At 44.8% G+C, this 21,695-nt stretch overlaps 1 protein-coding gene across 1 annotated transcript in view; it reads left to right on the plus strand.

Annotated features, from left to right (window-relative positions):
* The window catches only part of Adamtsl3 (ADAMTS like 3), a 271,037-nt gene that overhangs the window by 11,122 nt on the left and 238,220 nt on the right, over positions 1 to 21,695 (plus strand).

The following is a 21,695-nucleotide window of genomic DNA, read 5'->3' on the forward strand; positions in this document are numbered from 1 at the left end:
GTGTGGCAGCACCACTGCCCAGCTAGGGAGCATTCTTTCAATATTTTCAAGACTTTCAGAGATGACTACTGCCATGTTTGGGAAAAATAGGCAGTTACTTTAGGCAGGACTACTTTGTGCTCTGCCTTAGCTTTATCACATGAGACACGTCTCCATTCAAGAGAGGTAGGGTTTGATCTTTTTTTCCTGGCTCACATGTGAGCCCAATGCTGACCTTAAACCAATGTGCTATTCACTGAGACTTTTCACTATCACCCATGGGCATCAAGGCCTTTGACCTCATGACTAAATAAGTAGGTTTTTAAAATATTACTTAAAAGGTTTCAGAAAGAACTATCATTTTTATGAGTAATGTACCCTGATTATTTACTATTCTTATCCATTCTATTTCATTCCAGTCCAAATGATTTCATGAAAAAGTTGTTGATTAAGATCTAACCAGTTAGTCTCACGGCCTGCCTTTGGGCACTATTCACACTGTCCTCGCTAACTGATCCTGTTCTCTGTTTACATATATGTGTGTTGCACTTAACGGTTGGTAAGGAGATTCTAGAACAACTCCTGATTTTGACAGGCCACTACTTGGTTGTAAGAGAACCACCTGTTGCTAGCGATGCACGTGTGAGCTGATAATTCTCTTGCACTCGCTCGTCATGGTCCTCAGCGCTGGTCAGACAATCGATCACATCTTTGTAGTTGCTTTAAATGTGAAGTCATATTAATAGGTTTTCTAATCTTTCTTGTGTTTCTGGCATTAGCTGTACTTGGCCGTGGAGCACTGTGGGTTTAGTGTTCAGCTGGATTTGGTTTGAAAATATTTTATTGAAAAGTGCTACATATGAATCCATAAGAGATGTTAGTTCGCACTGCATTTTTCAGGTTTTACTGACCTCATAAAATTAACAGAGGCACACTTTTCAGCATTTTTCCTTTTTTCTTAGCTCAAAGAAGCAGAGAAACAACCAGTTCCCCGAAAAACTGAAAGAACTTGCCAGTGAAGTAAAGGGGGCACAGAGTGCTTTGGGGAAGCATTTCTTTGACAATTTAAATGATTATTCTCTCTCTTTCTCTCTCTCTGTCTCTGTCTGTCTGTCTGTCTGTCTCTCTCTCTCTCTCTCTCTCTCTCTCTCTCTGTGTCTCTCTGTGTGTGTGTGTCTCTCTCTCTCTCTCTCTGTGTGTGTGTATGTCTCTCTCTCTCTCTCTCTGTGTCTCTATGTGTGTGTGTGTCTCTGTGTGTGTGTCTCTGTGTGTGTGTGTGTGTCTCTGTGTGTGTGTGTGTCTCTCTCTGTGTGTGTGTGTGTCTCTCTCTGTGTCTCTCTCTCTCTCTCTCTCTCTCTCTCTCTCTCTCTCTCTGTGTGTGTGTGTGTGTGTGTGTGTGTGTGTGTGTGTGTGTGTGTGGCCAGCTGACAGCGTCGGATCCCCTGGAACTGGAGTTCCAGGCAGTTGTGAGGCTCTCAGTATGGGTGCTGGGAACAGATCCTCTTAAAGAGCAGCGTCTTCTTACCCACTGAGCCATCTCTCCAGCCCAACCGCTACTTTTCCTTACTTATTAATTTAGTCAGGATTTCTTATTCCTCACAGATCACGCTGGGCAATTTTTTGTGTCCTAGAGACTTTCATTGACCAGAAATAAAACAGCTGACAGGATGGAGCAAAGGAAGATATTTCCTCATTTTTCAAAACAATTAAGTTATCTTGCTTTGGATTTCTGATTTATTTCCTCTTTTGAGAATATGGCCCTGATGCTTTAATTTTTGGAATGTATGAAAAGGCTAAATTTCATTTGTACCCTGAAGGTATTTGGAACTTTAACATTTTCATAAATTATTGTATTTGACAACTAGTTACCGTCCTCTGAATTAGGGGGGATGGGTCTCTCCACACTGTTTTTTCATGGTACCCTTTTTTCTTTCCTCCCTCCCTCCCTCCCTCCCTCCCTTCCTTCCTCTGGGTACTCTCACACCATGGGGTGATCTGCTTCCTACTCCCTGGTCTCCTACTGATCTCAGGAGCTCAGCTCCACCATTTGCTGGCCTGGCCATTTTTGTAAATAAAGACAACACTCTGCTTAAAGGAACATCAGACCTAACAGTTAGATAAGACTGAATTCCGTTTCCCCCTCTGCTGGTCTCCTGTCTGCATTGCTCCTGTTGTTGGCCCAGCATTTCCAGCAGTTGATTGTGAGACATCTCTCTTCATCACCAGACGGTCAGCAGCCCCAGAGAGCCCTGCCACTATGCCCTTAGAACTGTTAGTGTAGACATTGTCATCTGTGTCACCCTCAGATCTGAACAGGATCAGCTGCTGTGGGCATCAGGTAAGGAGGATTGTGCTGTTTTCTGTGTGTATGGTGTACATGTATGTATGCTGTCTGTGTATGTGTTTGTGTGTTGTGCATGTAGTTTGTGTCCCGGGTTTGAATGCATGTGTGGGTGTTAGAGGACAACTTTCCACAGTCTTCACCTTCTGCCTTGTTTGAGGCAGGGTCTCTTTATTGTTCTCTGTTTTCTGTAGGCTAGCTGGCCCAAGAGCTTCTGGAAGTTTCCCTTTCTGCACTTCCTACCTTGCTGTGGTTGCTCTGAAATGACACCTGGTTTTGCATGAATTCCAGGCATTCAGACTTAGCCCCTCAGGCTTGTGTGTCAGGTGCTTGACCCACTTAGCCAGCTGCTCTGCTTCTAGGCTGTGAAGCAAAATATATTTTTGGATTTTTGAGACAGAGTTTCACTGTGTAGCCCTGGCTGTCCTGGACTTGCTTTGTAGACCAGGCTGGCCTCAAACTCACAGAGATCCACCTGCCTCTACCCCGCCCCCCTCCGAGTGCTGGGATTATAGGTATGTGCCACCATGCCCAGCCAGAGGAGTATATTTTAAACTGTGCGATAAAATGGATCCTCTGAGCCTGTAGTTTATGAAAGAGAGACCAATATATGCTAGATTTCAAAAGTTACTATAGCAAGGAAGGGAGGGTTGGTTGGTTAAAGACAAACCTTGCTGGCACTTGGGTGGTTCTGGAAGACAAGACTCTGGGTGACTTGGAAAATAACACCATGGAGGATGCTAGTACTGCTGTGAAGGCACAGCCTGCAACCTCCTTCTTCCTTCTTGTGGGCATGTCTGTCTTTGTGAGGTCAACGGATGACCCGCTCATTTGCTGGGCCTGGAAACTGGAGAAGGTGCTAGAGAAAAGCCAGTCCGGGTATGACTGACATGGGCTGACCTGGAGGGAAGATTGCCTATTTGTTGGCCACCGTTTTGCTCGTAGTGAGAGAGACTGAAGCATACAGGAAGGGCAGAGTAATTTCAATACCCTGTGGACACTCAAACCAAATTCTTTCCAGAGGGAACACTTCACATGGAGAAGGCAGGCTATCCTTCCCACTGGGCTCTGGTTAGGGGCTCTACTGTGAGTAACCCTCCCTCCACGGCTCCATCACAGAAGCCAACCCCTACCCCTACTGTGTATGTGGGGAGCTGTGCAGTGGCCTTTGCCTCTGGTGGCAGCCCAGTGGCTTTGGAATGACCTGGAGTTCTCCTTTCCGTTCATGGGAGGCCCGGCATGTGGCAGGCATCACTGTTCAAGACTTGAGGTGGAGCATTTGTGCTGAATGTTCTATAAACACTTTCTGGGATGCATTACAACTTTTAGCAGCAGAGCCAGGAAAGCATTTCCATACCCTGAGCAGGGAAGAGAAACATGGAGTGGCTGGTGGCCACACTCTAGCAGGCTTCGTTCAGCCCCATTTGTGAGATGGGCTATTTTCCTTGGTGTTTCCTCCCCACTGTGCAATGGGCCTAAGATTACCAGTGTCCGATGGGTCCTTATTGGTGTTTTTAGAACCAAGACACTTCCAAGATTGAATGCTTTTACAAAGAGGACACTGAACCCAAGCCACACTGTGGGATGACTTTGCCACTGTTGGTGTAGTTCTCCCAAGAAACACAATGACTAGAACTCAGGCCCATCCATGCATGTGCAGAGTGACACTGGTAATGGACCCAGCCAGCCACGAGCTCCTCCCCAGTACAACCCTGCAAGTCCCTTGAGTGGAACGGGCCAGGGAGGTGGCCCTGTTGACCTCATTATCGGGTTGCTCTGTGTTGCCAGATGATCTTCTGTGATGTCCATCTCAGGACTCAGAGAGTAGATTGAGTAACCGTTGGCTCCCGGGAAACTTCCTTAGCCAGTACCAGAGTGATGTCCTAGAGAGCTTTATAGGGTTTTTCCACTCTACGGATAACCAAGGGAGGCTGCTTGTCTTTCAAAAGACACATGACACACAGGGCATAGGCTCACACACACACACACACACACACACACACACACACACACACACACACACACACTGTCATATGGAAGTACTCATGGCACTCAGAACTCTGTTTTGTTGTAAAAGACTGGGAATAGCACATAATTTTGGAGCTCAATTAGCAAATTAATTGATTGACATTCTCTGATTTAAAACTTGTGCCTCACAGAAGAGTTAGTGAGAGAATGAAAAACCGAGCTACAGACCATGAGCACGTAGCACATCCTATAAAGGGAATTCTAGCACACCAAGGGAGCTAAAACTTCGTTGTCCAACCCCACCTCATGATCAAGATCTCAGAGAAGAATCCATGACTTCTAAGGCTGAGAACACAAGCCTCTCCTGCCTCTCTGTCCCTCCAGCTCCTGTCTCTAATCCTTCTTCTTCTTCTTCTTCTTCTTCTTCTTCTTCTTCTTCTTCTTCTTCTTCTTCTTCTTCTTCTTTTTCTTCTTCTTCTTCTTCTTCCTCCTCCTCCTCCTCCTCCTCTTCCTCCTCCTCGTCTCCTCCCTCTTCTTTTAGAGATAGGATTTCTTTGTGTGGCTTTTGCTGTCCTCAACTTGCTTTGTGTACCAGGCTGGCCTCCAACTCACAGAGCTCTGCCTGTCTCTGCCTCCCAGAGTGCTGGGATTAATGGGGTGCGCCACCACACCTGACTTTAAATTCACTTCTTTTCATATCACTCTCTTGGCCACCTCAGAAGCCATCAGCCAGCTTCTGTGAGAACTGACCAACTTCCTCATTATGATACTACAGTGTAAGTGTGTGTCCCACTGCTTGGCTCACACACGTTGAGAATTCCTTCCTGTTCTTGGAAGAATTATTCTTCATAACATTATTTGCTCTGAAGTTCAGGTGGTGTTCTATTAATGGAGTCATACCTTTAGGAATTACTGTCAAATATGCTATTAGCTTATAAGGTACATGTATTTTTAGCATGTTGCTTTTATTCTGCCATTATTATTATATATGAAGTGAATTTCTTTCTTTTTTCCCAGACAGGGTTTCTCTGTGTAGCCTTAGCTGTCCTTCACTTGCTTTGTAGATCAGGCTGGCCTCGAACTCACAGAGATCCACTTGCTTCTGCCTCCCAGAGTGCTGGGATCACAGGTGTGAGACACCAAGTCTAGCTGAAGCGAGTTTTTAAAAATCCTTATTTTATTATTATAATTTATGCACATTACATCTGGATTGTAATCTCCTTCCTCTTATCTTTCTGTTCTCACCCCCTCTCCAATCTATTCCCCTCCCCTAGACCTCTGACAGGTGGCTCCTCCTCTCCCACAGTCTGACCACAGCCCATCAGGTCTCATCTGGACAGTCTGCAAGCCCCTCTTCTGTGTTCCCACAGGGCCTCTCTGCCAAGGGGGAGTGATGAAATCCCAGGCACCAGAGATCTTGTCAGAGGTAGTGCCCCCTCTGCTCCTCCCTTTCCCCATGTGGAGAGTGAACTGTCCATTGGCTACACCCAAACAAGGGTCCAGGTCCTCTGTTTGCACTGCCTTGTTGTATGGGGGAGCATCTTTTGGGTATATGCCCAGGAGTGGAATAGCTGGGTCTTGAGATAGCACTATTCCCAATTTTCTGAGAGAGCACCAGATTGTACTCCCACCAGCAATGGAGGAGTGTTCCTCTTTCTCCTCATCCTTGCCAGCATGTGCTGTCACTTGAATTTTGGTGTTAACTGTTCTGATAGGTGTAAGATGGAATTTCAGAGTCATTTTGATTTGCATTTCACTAATGACTTAAAGATGTTGAGCATTTCTTTAAGTGTTTCTCAGCCATTCTATATTCCTCTGTTGAGAATTCTCTGTTTAGCTCTGTACCCCATTTTTTAATTGGGTTATTTGGTTTGGTGGTGTTTAATTTCTTAAGTTCTTTATATATTTTGGATATTATCCCACTGTCAAATGTAGGGTTGGTGAAGATCTTTTCCAAGTTTGTAGGCTATTGACAGTGTCCTTTGCCTTACAGAAGCTTTTCAGTTTCATGAGGTCCCAATTATTAATTGCTGACCTTAGAGCCTGAGTTGTTGGTGTTCTGTTCAGGAAGTAGTCTCCTGTGCCAATGTGTTCAAGGCTCTTCCCCACTTTTTCTTCTAACAGATTTAGAGTGCCTGGTTTTATGTCCAGGTCTTTAATCTACTTGGACTTTAGTTTGTGCAGGGTGGTAAATATGGATTTATTTGCATTTTTATACACATAGACATCCATTTAGACCAGCACCATTTGTTGAAGATGTTGTCTTTTTTTTTCCATTGTATGGATTTGAATTCTTTGTCAAAAATCAAGTGTCCATAGGTGTGTAGAATTATTTCTGGGTCTTTGATCTGATTCCATTGATCAACCAGCCTATTTCTATGCCAGTCCCATGCCAAGTGAGTTTCTTATAGATACTATATAGTTGAGTCATTAAAAAAAAAAAAAAAACCAAGCTGCCAGGTTCCATGCATTTACTGGTGTATTTGCTGTATTTTGACTATGTTAAGACTTTGTTAAGTTATTGTTATCTTAGGGCTGTAGTTTGACATTTTATTATTTATGTTACTTTCATTTCTGCTGCTTCTAGTTCCATGTTCCCCTTTTCTTCCTGTGAGTCATTAGAACACTTCCCAGCCTTCCATGCTGAGTTTTCTATAGGCACTGACTTCTGTCACTTCCTGTCTCTGCCTTCCTGGCTTGACTGTTGTTTCATCACCGTCTACTAATGCTAACATGTTAACCCTTGAAGGGAATTGTATGAAACTTATCTCCATTTAGGTTTTTTAACCCTCTCCCCTGTCTTAAATATGTTGAATGCCACATCACATTATTCAGTTTTCATTTTAAGCATAGAACATTTATAAAGGCATCATCCTCGCCACTATTTTTTGTCCATGGTTTCGTCTTTTTTCTTCCTTTCTGGAATTTGAAGCCCTCTTCCATTACAGTTTCCTTCCTTCCTTCCCTCCCGCCTTCCTACCTTCCTTCCTCCCTCTCTTTTCTTTCTTTCTCTCTCTCTCTCTTCCTTCCTTCCTTTCTTTCTTCACTCCTCATTCCTCCATTTCCCTTTTTTTTTATACTTATTTGGTCTCTTCTTGATGGTAAGTTCTTTGGATAAATTCTTTGCCTTACTTGTGTGGGAACGGCCTGATTGTGGAAGGGCTCTGTGTGGAACGGCAACTGTGTGCTAGGCTAGTGTCCCTTCACTTCGGACATTTGAAGCACTCTGCACCATTCCCCTCTCCAGCTTCTTGGCTTCTGACAGGAACTCAATTGGTCGCCATCTTCTAAGCTGTTTTCCCCGTAGGTGGAGCATGCTTTCTCTCCAGCTGGTTTCCTACCCTTCTTAGTCTTTAGATTTCATGTGTTGGCCACTTGTCTTCTTGTGTTTTTGTTGTTGTTGTTGTTGTTTGTTTGTTTGTTTCAGACATTTCCCCGAAACTGGAAACATCCCAGCATTTAGTTCTTCAGTCACTCCTCTCACCCCTGAACTGCTTCTCCTGTCTCTTTGTACTTTGATGACCAGCAAGCTCCATCTTTTGTTAGTGTCCTGGAGGTCCCTCATGTCCCATTAATTTGACCTTCAGTTTGTTTTCTATTATTTAGATTGGATAATTTATCTTTCTTAGAGTTTGCTCGTCTGCCAACTCAATGTGACGAAAAGAAAATCAATCTAGGAGGGGATTTTTAAGCAATTAAGGCACTATATTTTCTATTTTATAATTTCTATTTAGTTTATTATGTTTTCTCTTTTGTTCCTGGTACTTTTTATTGTCCCCATTTGTTTCCAAAGCAGGTGCATTTGTTGTGTTGGTTGCTTTAAAAATCTTTGTCAGATATTTGAACTCTTAGTCTTTCAGTATTGACATTTGTCGACTAACTTTCTTCATTTACATTGGGAATTTCCTTGTTTGTTATATAGCAAGTGATTCTTTAATTATGCTCTCTGTATGTTAGGAGTTATGTTATGATGCTTGGGCTCCTGCTTGATTTAATTTAAAGCTGTCTTCTGTTTAAAGCCACCAGCTCTGTTTAGATTCAGGACCTACTGTGCTCTATTTTGATAGCCAGGGGCTCTGTCTAGATTTAATGTGCAGGCTTTTACTGCACTTGTGAGCCATAATTATAAAGACAGTTTAATTTGTAGATCCCACATAGTACTTTTATAGCCTGTCTCCTCCTTATGCAGTGGTGTTCCGTACTGCAGTTCACTCTAAATCTTGGGCCATTACATTCAGGCTAAAGATTTCTTTCCACAGCATCCTCCTAAGCTCTGCCTTCTCTAAAATCTACTCAGAAAGGAAAGATGCAGTGACCAATGCTAGGCAGGGCAAGCCACTTCCCCAGACTCTATGAAACAGATATGTTGCCATACCTACAGCCAGGGAATTATGCCCTAGACTGTCCCTTCTCTCTCACTGGGAACCATCCAGCGTTTCTAGTCTCTACTGGGCCTGCTGCTGGTGGTAATGGAGAGGTGACCACAAGTTTACTCTGGCCAGGTGGTTATTGATTTAAGAGATTTCTGTCTTGTTGGGCTAGCTCTGTGGGCTCCTCAGCTAGAGAAAGCAGCCTTACCCATCTCTCCTCTCTTCCCCTCTCCTCTCCTCTCATTTCTGAGTGGCACTCAGTTCAGAATATATGGAGTATAAAAGCCTTTAATCCCAGAATTTGGGAGGCAGAGGTAGGCGAATCTTTTTTAGCTCAAGACCAACCAGAACTATATAATGAGACCTTGTCTCACAAAAAAGATTAAAACCAGAAACAAAACAAACAAGCAAACAAATAACAAAATTAAAAACAACCATAAAAAGGAAAATGGAATCTACCAAAACATTTTCTCTCAAACTTTGAGGTTTTTATTCGTTCTTCCCTCTTTTTTCTACCTTTCAGAAAGCCTCCCTGTGATTGCTAGCTATGTTGCACTCCCCTATGTAGCACTGAGCTCTGCTATGCTGCAGTGTGCTATGTGGCACTGATCTGTGCTGCACTGCACTGTATGTTGCACTGCACCATGCTGCACTGCACTATGCCGCACCGCACTATGCTGCACTGCACTCCACTATGCTGCACTGCACTATGTTGCACAATATTGTGCTGCACTTTACTTCACTGCACTGCCCTGTGCTATGCCCAGAGTTGTACTTAGAGGGAAGGGACATGAATGTTCACCAATTGTGTGCATAACCCAACGCTGTTTTTCCATCTCTTTGTGTGTTAAGTACCTTCACTAGAATATGACTAGATTCTAGGTTTGATCTGCACACTTAGGGTGTTTGAATGGAAGTTACAGACTTTGTTCTGGACAACAAGTGGCACCAGTGCGTTTAGCTGCTGACTTACTCTACTGTCCCCTTCCTTCCTTCCTTGAATTTTCCTTTAGTCCTGTCTCTCTCACTTTGCCGTCCCATCACACGTTCCTCTCCCCCTTTGCTCACTTTCACTGATGCATGTCAACTCTGTCAAAGGTGCCTACCAATAGTGGCACTAACTGCTTTACTGGAACCCCACCCCACTGCTGCCCATGGAGAGTGCATTTCAATATCTAGTGGCTGCCCAAAGCTGTAGATGATGTCACACGCAACACACACTAAGCCCCCTGCCCTCGTGCGGTGCATGCGTGCCTATGATAAAGTACAGCTCGTGGAGTGCGCGCATACTTGGAAAGTGACATGATCAGTGATGAAGCACGACAATTGTCCCAAGATATGGCTATAAAAGCCGTATGGAGACAGGCATGGTGGCGCACACCTTTCATCCCAGCACTCGAGAACCAGAGGCAAGTGGATCTCTGTGAGTTCGAGGCTAGCGTGGTCTACGTAGTGAGTCCAGGACAGCCAGGGCTATTACACAGAGAAATGCTGTCTCAAAAAACCAAACAAAAGTTATATGACTTTGGTTTTGCCTCTCAAGATATTGCACTGAGCTCCACTTGTAATGACCTGAGTTGATACGGAGCCCACAAGGATGAAGTGAGATCGATGGCATAGGCATTGACATAGCACTCGGCTCCTGGTTAAGAGTCCCTTGAGACAGCACTGTCTCCAGAGTCACTCATCTGATACCAGGGAGGGCTGCCTAGTGACTAATGGGCAGGTAGGGCATACAGTGTGTGGATTCTGGGCAGAGGGCTGAGAGGAAGTCCCATCATACTTCTCAGAATAGACTTGTGTTTAAACTTAGAGGTTATTTACATCTTGAACTTGCTTTTACCACTTTCAGACTGAATTTGACCAGAGGTCATTGTACCCTCAGACGTGTGGTCCCTGAGCCAGGGGCTGGCTACCGACCGGACTGGTAGACTGGAGGAAGAAAGCTCTTGCTGTGTTTTTATCGAGCATCAGGGTTAAGTGGGAGAAGACTTGGTGTTTACTGTACAGGGGAGTATGGCAGTATGGTAGTCTAAATAACACTAATTGGTGTTTCCCTTGGCTTGGCCCAAACCATGCTGTTTTCCTCAAAGTTTCCATAAGTGAACAGATGTCATCGAACGACTCATGTACAGATGTTGGCTTTCTTGGAAGTGGGCTCTTTTTACTTTCTCAGTTACAAAAACATTGTTTCTAACACATAAAGAGACACCATTTGCTTCTCGTTCATTTTCCCTCCAGGTCACTGGATGGTAACAGTTGTCAACCTGTGGCTCATGACCCCTTTGGCGGGATCGAATGACCCTTTCACAGGGATCGCATATCAGATATCCTGAATATCAGATATTTACACTCAGACTCATAACAGCAGCAAAGTTACAGTTATGAAGTAACAAGGAAAATAATTTTATGGTTGAGGGTCACCACAACATGAGGAGTTGCATTAGGAAGGTTGAGAACCACTGATCTACAGTCTGGTGTCAGGTGAGCCAATTGCCTCATGGTGGAGGTAAAAAAAAAAAACAACTTCAAAACTTGCTTGATCTTTTCTGAAAGACGAGAAAGACTAGAATACTGAGTTGGAAATATTTGGAATTTGACCGCACACTCAATTTAAGGCATTGGCTTAGGAATCGAACATTCGTGGGACGAGTGAGAGGAGACACTCCCTCAGACCTGTGTTTGTAACAGTCAGGAGGCATACCCCTGAGCTCTTACTCAGCCCCTGAGCAGAAGTGACTCTTTCCTGTGCACAGGGCAGTGGGCGGAGAAGCCACACCCACTGGAGTCAACGCTGGCCTTCTGCTGCCCCACGGTTCCTTTCTCACAAAGTCTTTCCTACTCTTCCCACTACCAGGAACTTCCGCCTCACTGTATTTGTCTTAGTTCCATTCCTGTTAAGGTGACTAACACCCAGATGGGAGCAACTCGAGGAAGAAAAGGCTTATTTTGGCTTACAGTTCGAGGGTGCAGCCCACCACAGCGAGGAAGCCAAGTGGTGGGAGCATAAGACAGCCAGCCGCACTGCACCCACAGTCAAGGGGTACAGAGCAATGAACAGATGCTGGTGCGCAGTTCACCCCTCCCCACCCCATGCTATGCAGTCCGGATCTCTGCCCACGGTGAAGGTGAGGACAGTGCCTCCCAGGCATGCACAGGGACTAAACAAGCCCTCAGAGGAATGCCTGCAGGTGTGTCTCCCAGGTGATCCCACAGCCTGTCAAGGTGACAACTCTCACCTCATAGGATTCTAGCTTGCAATCGCGTTCTTTCTGTACACAGGCGTTTCTTGTCTTCCCCATTGGACTCCATCTGACTTCCCTTCTCCTTTGTCTCTCAGTCCAGCACAGGTCCTGGGCACGGCCCTGGGCACTTACTGATTCATTTGCGATGCACCTCAGGTTGAGGTGGCAGTCTGTTGTTGTGCCTGTGCGCACTAGCAGTTGTTCAGGTGATCATCTCATGGTCCTTCCACACCCATGCTGTATGTTCAAATCCCAAGGCTCCCCTGAACGGGCAGCTCCAAGGGAGACTAGGAGGCAGGATTGCCCTAAGATAGCTCACAGGCCTGGGTTACCCTTTAGATGCCAGAACAGTTTGCTTTGATTTCGGGGCTTCTTTTTCTTGCTTTTAGGAAACCTATGTAAAATTCCTGTATCATACAGTCCTTTCTCAGGCTGTACAAGCTCCAGGCTGTAAGGTTCAGTCCACTTCAAAGCCTCCACAGTGTATTTGAAATCCCAAGTGATGATCGCTAAGTTGCAAGTCATCAAGGATGGCATTGCTTTATCTTTTGAGAAGCCTTGCTTATGCCTTATAGCTATTCTGTGTTTTTGAAATGTCACCTTAGCTTGCTGAATTATCTTACTATGGGAATGGTGCAAGCTTTTTATTATGAAAAGAATAATTGGGTCGTTCTTAAAAGAGTTAGAGCAGGCGCTGCAGAGATTGCTGAGCTCTTACAAACACCTGCAAAGGAGCTGGGTTTAGGTTCTCAGTGTCCACACGATGAGCCGCAACCATCCAGTCCCAGGGATCCTGACACACCCATTGGGTCTCTGTGGGCACTACTCAAGTGTAGTGCATATATATCTACATATCCATGTGTGTGCATATATGCATATGTGCATCTGTAATATATATATATATGGAGGCAAAATGCTCATAGTTATAAAAATAATTAAAGCAGTTTAAAAATACACTATGCCCTCATTTTCTACTTCTCAGCCAAGACATAAAACGCTATTAGTACAAAAACCCTCTGCATCATGTCCTTTTCCTTTGTCTTGGTTCCCAGAGGATATGATTACCTTAAATTTTGAGTTTATAATTCTCTTCTTTAATTTATAATTCTGTACAAATATATTATAATAATTACCATTCTATAATTATCTTTATAGAAATAGAATACATGTGGAATCACGTGTGAGTATTTTGCAACTTGATTTTTTTGTTTGTTTAGCAACAGTGAGACTTGTCCATAGTATTAAATATAGCTTTAATTAATATCTTTTTACTGCAGCATAATATTTTGTAGCATAAGGATATCTAAATGTATTTTTCTTTTCCTTTTGGCTACTCAGTTAAATTCCTTCTTGCTTACATTTGTAGGCAACTCTGTGCACAATCTAAGATCTACTCCGACGAGTGGAATTGACAGGCAAAATGAGTCAACTCTACTAGTCATCACAAAAATAAACACGCAAAGTTGTGTGTGCAAACTGTGGTTTCTGTGCTAAAAGAGGGCCTCATTGTCATGGCCACATGGTCCTGGGCAGTGTTCTCGGGCCTCACATTCCCATCTCATGGCTCTAAGATGGCAACCTGTGATAATAATGTCTGTATTTCCCATCCCTAGTGAAGGTTCTGTCATTCCATATTGCTGCTTCGGGGTTTTCGACTTCGGTCTTCTATGAAGGCTCTTTTTGTCTTTTTATCGATAGTCAGCATTAATAAACTAACATTTTCCTGGCTATTTATCTTTTCTCATATTACAGCCTATATTTGAACTTTTTATGGTCTACAAAACCTTGCATTTGGCTCTTAGTGTAGTTTCTTCAGTGTCATCGGGGGTTTCAATTCCCCACTGTTCACTGATATAGCCCAGTACCTAGTGTGTGGTATGTGGCAGATGTTCAACGTCTGCTCAGTGAATGCATGAGTGATTACCCATCTTGTCCTTCACAGTTGGCCTCCTTTGTGTGTCATTGGGAAAAAAAAATCCCTTCTCAGCTTGATGCCACACTGATTCCTCAATATTTCATCTTAAATGTTTAGTCTTTTCTTTTCCCCCAGCAAATTCATCCTGCACCCTGTGTGGCTTTGAGAAGAGGAAATGAATGGGTTTCCCAGCAGCCTCTGTTTCTTATTAGATAGTAGTCAGGCCTCTTTACCTCTGGGGCCTCAGCTTTTCTGCCTTTATTTAAAAAGTACTAGGGATGATTTTCAATACCTCTCAGAGCTGCTGGAGCTGTTCTGATGAGCTGTGGTGTGTATCTAGTTATGAGTCAGGCGTGCAATGGGTTCTGATAGTGTAGGCGTTGCCTCCCCCACCTTCCTCACAATGAACCCCAGGGATAGGATGCCTCCTCTCTCGGCAACTTCTCCAAGTATGCGTAGACACCCCTTGATGGGCTCCTTCCAGCCTCTTCTCTCCTTTTCCCCTCCCAGTCTGGTTTCTTCTTCACAGTCGGGGTTTCTGGTTAAGCCAGGCAGCAGATGCCTTTCTTTTACAACCTGTCACAGACCTCTGAGTAGATGCAGGCAAGCCTCTGAGCAAGCAGCAGCACAGTTTCTCCTTTGGAGCAATTTAAGACACTTTTCCTTTAGACCAGATCTGCCTTAAAGGAGGGCCAGGGGCTGGTTCCCTCCAAAGGAGGTTTGTGATTCACGCACACTGCAGTTCCTCCTGTCCACACCCAATGGCACTAGTGGGCCTTCACTGTGAATAGTGGCTTGCTAGGCACAGGGACAGGTTTGCAGAAACTGACATTTCATCTAGGTATAAGACGTAAATATAATCACACTGTTTGAGTTACACCGGGACAGCAGCTGCCAAAATGGAAGGAGTTGCGTGTTGGAGGCTGCACGCAGCATCGTGGTCCAGCAGCATGTGCTGCCTTCTGGCACCCTGTTCAGAGATGGGATAACTTAGCGGTTCAGGTTCATGGTGGGCTTGGGGGTGCACTGTTTTACAGCCTCACGTCTTGCAGTAAGTCTTTAACACTGGCTTGAGGCTGAATGTCATTTTTCAATCCCATCTGGTAGTTGGTGTGGGGTGGGACTGCTTGGCCAGGACATCTAAGCCAGGAGCTCTTAATCATTTCTCCCGGAGCCTCTTTCCTATACTTGTTCAGTTTCTGCATTAGTCGCCTTTCAAAAATGCTTTTATTATTTGAAAAAAATCCATACATGCATATAATGTGATTTTGATAGAAACTGGCCCCATTTCCTCTCCCTCAGTTTGTCCCCTAAGCCCCTCACCACCAACCCATTCCCCCCCTTCAGTTATTAACACACCAAGTCTTTCCATTGTTGTGATTAAATACAAGATAAGCAAAAACTTGAGCAAGAACAGGCTTATTTTGGTTCATGGTTGGAGGAGAAAGCCAGCTATAGTGGAAAGGCATGGCAGCAGGAGTGTAACGCTGCTTGCTCACATCTGGCTGTAATGGGAAGCGGGGGGGCGGGGCATCTGGCACTCAGTTGTCTTTCTCTTTTCCCCTTTCATTTGGTCCGGGATCTCCATCCACAGGATGGTGCCTCTTGCACTCAGGCAGGCCTTCTCTTAGTGAATTCTCTTTGGAAACATCCTTACTAAAACACTCAAACGTGCTTCACTAATGTTCTACTGTGTTTTGTGAATGCTGTGTGTGTGTGTGTGTGTGTGTCATGTATGCACATATATGTGGAGGCTAGAGGTCAATGCAGGTGCTTTTCTTGTCCATTTTCAAGTTTTTTTTTTTTTTTTTTTTTTTTTTTTTTTTGGGACAGCCTCTCTCAGTGAACTGGGAGCTCACTAAATGTTCAGACTGGCTGGCCCCAAGCCCCAGAGATCCTTCTGCCTCTGCCTCCCCAGTGCTAGGATTGTATGTATGTCTCACTGTTCCCAGTGTCTGTACAGGTACAGGAAACCAAACTCGCATCTTCATGTTTGTGTGGCAAGTACTTCACATTCAGAACCATCTCCTCACCCTCACGCTAGAGTGTCTTACTCAATAAAACTGACGACTATTGGTCTCGGATCCCAAACCTCAACTTGGCTAGTGGAATATTGCAGACCCCGCCCCCTCTCTCACATCAGTGAGATTCTTTATCTTGTGTAATTTTCAGAGAAGTAGTAACCACTCCTGTACCCACACAGCAGGCCTGTTCTATGCAACATAGCACCACAGCTCACATGTGTAACCATAAATGTTCCAGTAGCTACATTTAACAAGTCATGTAAACAGACAAATCAATGTCAGGGTGGTAGTCCATTGCCCCCACTATACCGAAATGATAGAGTTTTTGTCCTTACAAAACTTTTTGTTGAATTTCATATCATATACCCCTATCTCACTCACCTCCCCATCCCTTCATTTCTGCCCTTCACCCTTGCATCCTCCCCCCAGAGAAAAGAAAAGAAAACAGAATAAAAAAAAAAAAACCCAGCTTGTTGTGGAAGCTGCAGCATGTTATAGTGTGTCCCACAGTATGCCCCTTTGTCATCTTGCAAACGCTCGTTGCAATGAGTCATTGGTCTGGTTTGAGGCCTCTTGATTCTGCTACACTATTGATACTGGCCTCTCGGTGGGACTCCTCTCAGATAGCCTGTTGCTGCCTTGTGAAATGGAGATCCTGCAGCTTTGCATCTGCAGAACCAGCTCTTTCATGAGCTCCAATAGATCATAGATGGGGGGTAGATGTTGGGTGGGCCAACTCAAAGCCCTGGATCCGGGCCTGGGTGGTGGCTGAGTTGGCCAGCCTGCCAGGTCTCCGATGCCCGCACCACCAGAGTGAGCTCTCCAGAACTGCCCCTACTAGCTCACCCAGTGCTGCAGCCAGCAAGGGGCATGATCAGCTCTCCTGCTCTCATGTCCTTGGGATAGGTCACCTGTGCCTTTGACACCAGGGCCAACTCTAGTGTCTTCCCAAGTGAGAGGTGGGATCAGTTCAGCACAGTGCCTTAGGTGACAGTCCAGACAAGGGCCATCTGCATGGCCTTTGGTGGTAACACAGGCCTGGGACATTAACATAGATCCTAGTAACATGAACCTAGGCATGCCCCCCAATGGCATCATGGGCCTGGATGTTCCCATGGCCTTAGATAGCAGCCCAGGCCACTCTGATCAGCATGCCCCCACAACCCCTGATGTGGCAGCACTACCCGTGTATATCCACATGGTCTCTTGGCCTTTGGTGCTAACTCGGGCCACAGACATCAATGCAGACACCAGCAGTAGCAGGACCATGGATCCAGACATGGCCATTGGTGGCAGCTTGGGCCAGGACGTCATCATGGCTTCCTCATTTCTGCCTGCTCCTCACTGCTGTAGAGTACCCAGTTCCACCTCTCTCCTCAGTGTAGGAACCCATTCACTTCATTTTCTCTTTCATCTCTCTACTGCATACTCCATCTTCCCCATCTCTCCATCGCATATTTTAGCATCACAGTGGTACCCAAGACAGGTGCTGGGTGTCTCTCTTCATGCTGTGCTAGCCGGCAGGACCAGGTGCTTGAGTGTCTGTCTTCGGGCCACTCCTCCAAATGCTATTTTAACGTGCAGCCTACATGAGAGCTCTAAATGAGATATATTGCTTTGCTCTTTTCATATTGTTTGGAAATGAAGTGTTCATTTTATGCTCTGAGTTCAGGCCAGCATTCTGCATGCTTGACTGCCAACCGTGCACACTGGATGCTGTACAGGATGCCTTGTGGGGCTTTGTGGGAAGAGAGGACGTACCTACGTCCTTACACATTCTCCTCCGACACTCAGACCACACCAACTCTCCTGTACGTCTTCTCAGTGGAAGACGATCTTTGTATAGAGTTTGATCTTTACAGCAGTGCTTTGGCTGTGCAATGTTCCCCCCATAGGCTCCTGTGTTTGAACCCTTGTTTCTCAGTTGGAAATTCTGTTTTGGGGTCAAGCAGGTCACAGTGGTTTGCTTTTGAGCTTTCAGAGACAGGTCCAACTTCCTGCCACTTCGCCCGGATTCCTATTTTGCTGGGAGAAATCTTAGCAGTGCCTCTCTGCCATCTTGGGACTGCTCTGCCATGTGTTCTTCACTGTGATGGATCATGCCCTTTAAACTGTGAGCCAAAGCCAACACTTGCTTCATTGGGTTGCTTCTTGTTGGGTATTTGGTTACAGCAATAAGCAAAGAAGCTTCTGTGTTTATGCTCAAGGGAGCCTAGGAGGAGCCAGAGGGGGCTGGGGAGCCGCACATCCAGGTCAGATGCCTCTAACAGGTACCGTACTGACAGAGGTGACAGAGCAACCACAAACAGCCAGTACTTAGGAGATTCCACAGCCTTCTTACACTGAAAATAAAATGTTATTTTACAGCGCAAATTCAGGGAAGGAGCTGGAGGAGAGTCCATCTAACGCAGTGGGAAGTCAGCGTTGGCAATGGGAGAGAAAAGCTGAGAGACTTAGAGAACAGAGTAAGAGGTCTAAGAGTCAAATTCTAGAACCAGCAGAAGGAGAAAGAGAAGTGGAGGCAGATGAAGCAACCAATAAAGAAATAGGGATCAGCAGAAAGTTGACTTGAGTGTGGAGAAAGACATGAAAGGCCTTGCCGGGCGTGGGCAGGAATGAGGAGATGTGCTCTGAGATGTACATTCCGGCTGGATGAAGACAGAAGCGTTTCTAGAGGTGTCTCACGTATTGTCTAAAATTCTGGGTTCAACAAAAACCTTATGAGGCACATGAGCACACTTCAAACCCATGGCCACACGCTTGAAGAGAAACCATTCAACAGAACCTCACACTGAGATTGTCTGGTGTCGGATGGATCAGGTAAATACTTCCAATTGGTGACTACAAATATCATTAAAATTTCCAGGTGAGAGAAAAATAAATTTCAGTAGAAAAACAATGTAGATTGATGGAAGGCCTTCTTTCACAGTTCTTGACTCTAGAAAATGGTGAAATTATTCCATGTGTATATATATGTGTGTATATATAGACATATACACATGTAATAATGTGTATATATGTGTGCATATATGTTTATGTGTATGCATATATTTGTGTGTATATAAATAGGTGTATATGTACACATACACATGTAATAATGTGTATAAACATATGCATATATGTTTATACATATGCATATACTTATATGCATATAAATAGGTGTATATATGCATATATATTATCCGTATGGAGTTGGTTTTGGTGCATGGACATGGGAAAATCTGATTTACTCATTTTCCTCCTGATTTTTACCTATTGTGCTAAAGAATATATTGACTAATCAACCATTTCCCCACAAATGGCTTTGCTTATCTAATATTAAATATACATGTAATATATATATCCTGGTCAAAACTGATTTTACTATACATATGTATATTCACAAAATAATTTATGTGATGTGATGTTTAAAGGAAGGCAATGGTCATTGCTTTCCTGTTGCTGTGGTAAAATACCCCAGCGAGAGCACTGTAAGGGAAGGGGCATATTTGGCTCACAGTGCCAGAGGGGATCCAGTACATCACAGTGGGGAAAGCATGGCAGCAGGACTGTGAGACCAGCCTGATGCACTGCACCCACAGTGGAAAGTGAACAGTGAACAGAGCATGGGACCAGGCCACCGAACCTCAAGTCCCACCCCAAGTGTCACACTTCTCTGGCAAGCTTTCACCTTGAAAGACTCCACAAGCTTACCAACAGCACCATCATCTGGGGACCAAGTGGTCAAACACTTGGCCTATACGGGGAACACTGCGTATTCAAGCCACACCATGACCACGCACATTTGCGGCACGCCCAGCTGTAACAGCCACACCTGAGGTGGCCCAGTAAGCGTGATCTAAGGATCGCTCACGTGTCCACTGTGGCTCATCACGTGGTGTGTGGCCAGCTTCCAGTGCTCTTGTTCTCACTGTTCCCTCTTCTGTTTTGAAGTAATCATAGCAAAAGGTAAAGACTGTGTCGTAATTCCTTTGCCTGTCCTTAGAGTTTAGCCGTGTGCGTGTGTGTGTGTGTGTATGTGTGTGTGTGTGTGTGTGCATGCACGCGTGTTTATAATAATAAATTATTTGGTGTTATTTTGTTTTGGATTCTATACACATGAAATCATACTGTTTCAGCCCTGCTCAGTGCTGTGGCTTTAACTTTTATCTCTAGTGATGTGTGAAGCTCATCTGTTATACGATTCTGTTGTCCTCTGAGGTTTGAATACACCACAGTGCATTGGTCTATCCTACTGTTAGGGGCTTCTTTTTGATATAGTGTTTGCTTAATTTTACTCAGGAATTCTTCCTTCTAATAATATGAGTGATACGTGATTTTTGTACTTATGTCACTTGTGTCTGGTTTTGTTAGCAAATTTTGATAATGTCATAAATTGAATAACTGGATGTTCTTTACATTGCACTCTGATATGAAAGGATATATTTTAGAGATGAGAATTATTTATATTTTGAAGGCTTTGTGGTGCTCAATCTAAAATCCATGTGACTCTGGTGTTCTTGTCATAAGAAGAATGTTAAATCTTCCTTCCTCCCTCCCTTTCTCCTTTCCTCTCTCCCTCCCTCTTTCTCTTCCTTCCTTCCTGGTCTATTTTTATTTACAGTTTCCTCCACTATGTCATACAGACTGGGGTAAGTGTTTTCATCCCCTGTGTTCTGAGACACTATCTCAGTATGGCTCACTTCCCTCTCATAATTGTTAGTGCCATAATTTCACCTCTGAAGTATCACTGGTCCCTGAGCTGGTGCCCCTGCCTCTGTCACTCACCCCTCCTTCCATCTACTCTCCAAAGTAATCATTTTACTTCTTAATCCCCCCAAGTCTTCTGAAGGAGAACACGATCTCATGACCTGCCTTCTGCTCCCCATGTCCTTGTCTCTCCACTCCTCTTACACTTGGGTTGTGCTCCATCTATGCGGGGCTGTGCTCCATCTATGCATGGCTGTGCCCCATCTATGCGGGGCTGTGCTCCATTTATGTGGGGCTAGGCTCCTGCTATGTGGGGCTAGGCTCCAGCCATGTGGGGCTGTGTTCCAGCTATGCCAGGTTGTGCTCCATTTACCCAGCTTGCTCTATCTTCTCCACCCTCCTACCTTTGCCCATTTTTGTTTGTTTGTTTATTTGTTTGTTTGTTGGGTTTTTCGAGACAAGGTTTCTCTGTGTAGCTTTGGCTGTAATGGACTCACTTTGTAGACCAGGCTGGCCTTGAACTCATAGCAATCCGCCTGCCTCTGCCTCCTGAGTGCTGGGATTAAAGGCATGTGCCATGACACCTGGCTTGCCCATGTTTTTAAGAAGAATTTGTTTATTTTCCTGATTTTCTGAGCGATTTATACTTGTCCTTTACATCTTGCCTTGGTGGCCGCTGCCTCTGTGATGCCTCTGTGACATCCTTATGTGCGGCTGAACTATCCTGTCTTTTCTTCTATGGTGTGACTTGTATCTCCTGTTTGCTTGGCTGTCAGTCCACACTCAAATCCAGATGGTGAGCAGTCTGAGAGCATGGCGTGTGGTGTTTGGTCTCACGGCTAGTACAGCATCTGTGATGGAAAGTACTCGGTGCATGCTTGCATTAACTCGCAAATTAAAAACTTGCTTTTGGAACTCTAGGATCACAATAAGCATAACATTGATCATCTGCGGGGCCCCACTCAGTTTAAGGAGCTCTCCCACATGCATCGGAGAGGCACAGCAACTGTGAGAAGTGAGATGGCGCTCAGTCCAATTTACAAATGAGAAGCAGAGGTCTTAAGAGACCGTATACCTTTTCAAAATAGGCAAGGTGCCTCCTTGAGAACCCAAAACCATCCTGGAGGCAGTGAGGGCAAATAACTCAGGAGTGCTTCAACCTAC

Source organism: Acomys russatus, chromosome 7 (assembly GCF_903995435.1).
Source record: "Acomys russatus chromosome 7, mAcoRus1.1, whole genome shotgun sequence".
Classification (NCBI taxonomy): Eukaryota; Metazoa; Chordata; class Mammalia; order Rodentia; family Muridae; genus Acomys; species Acomys russatus.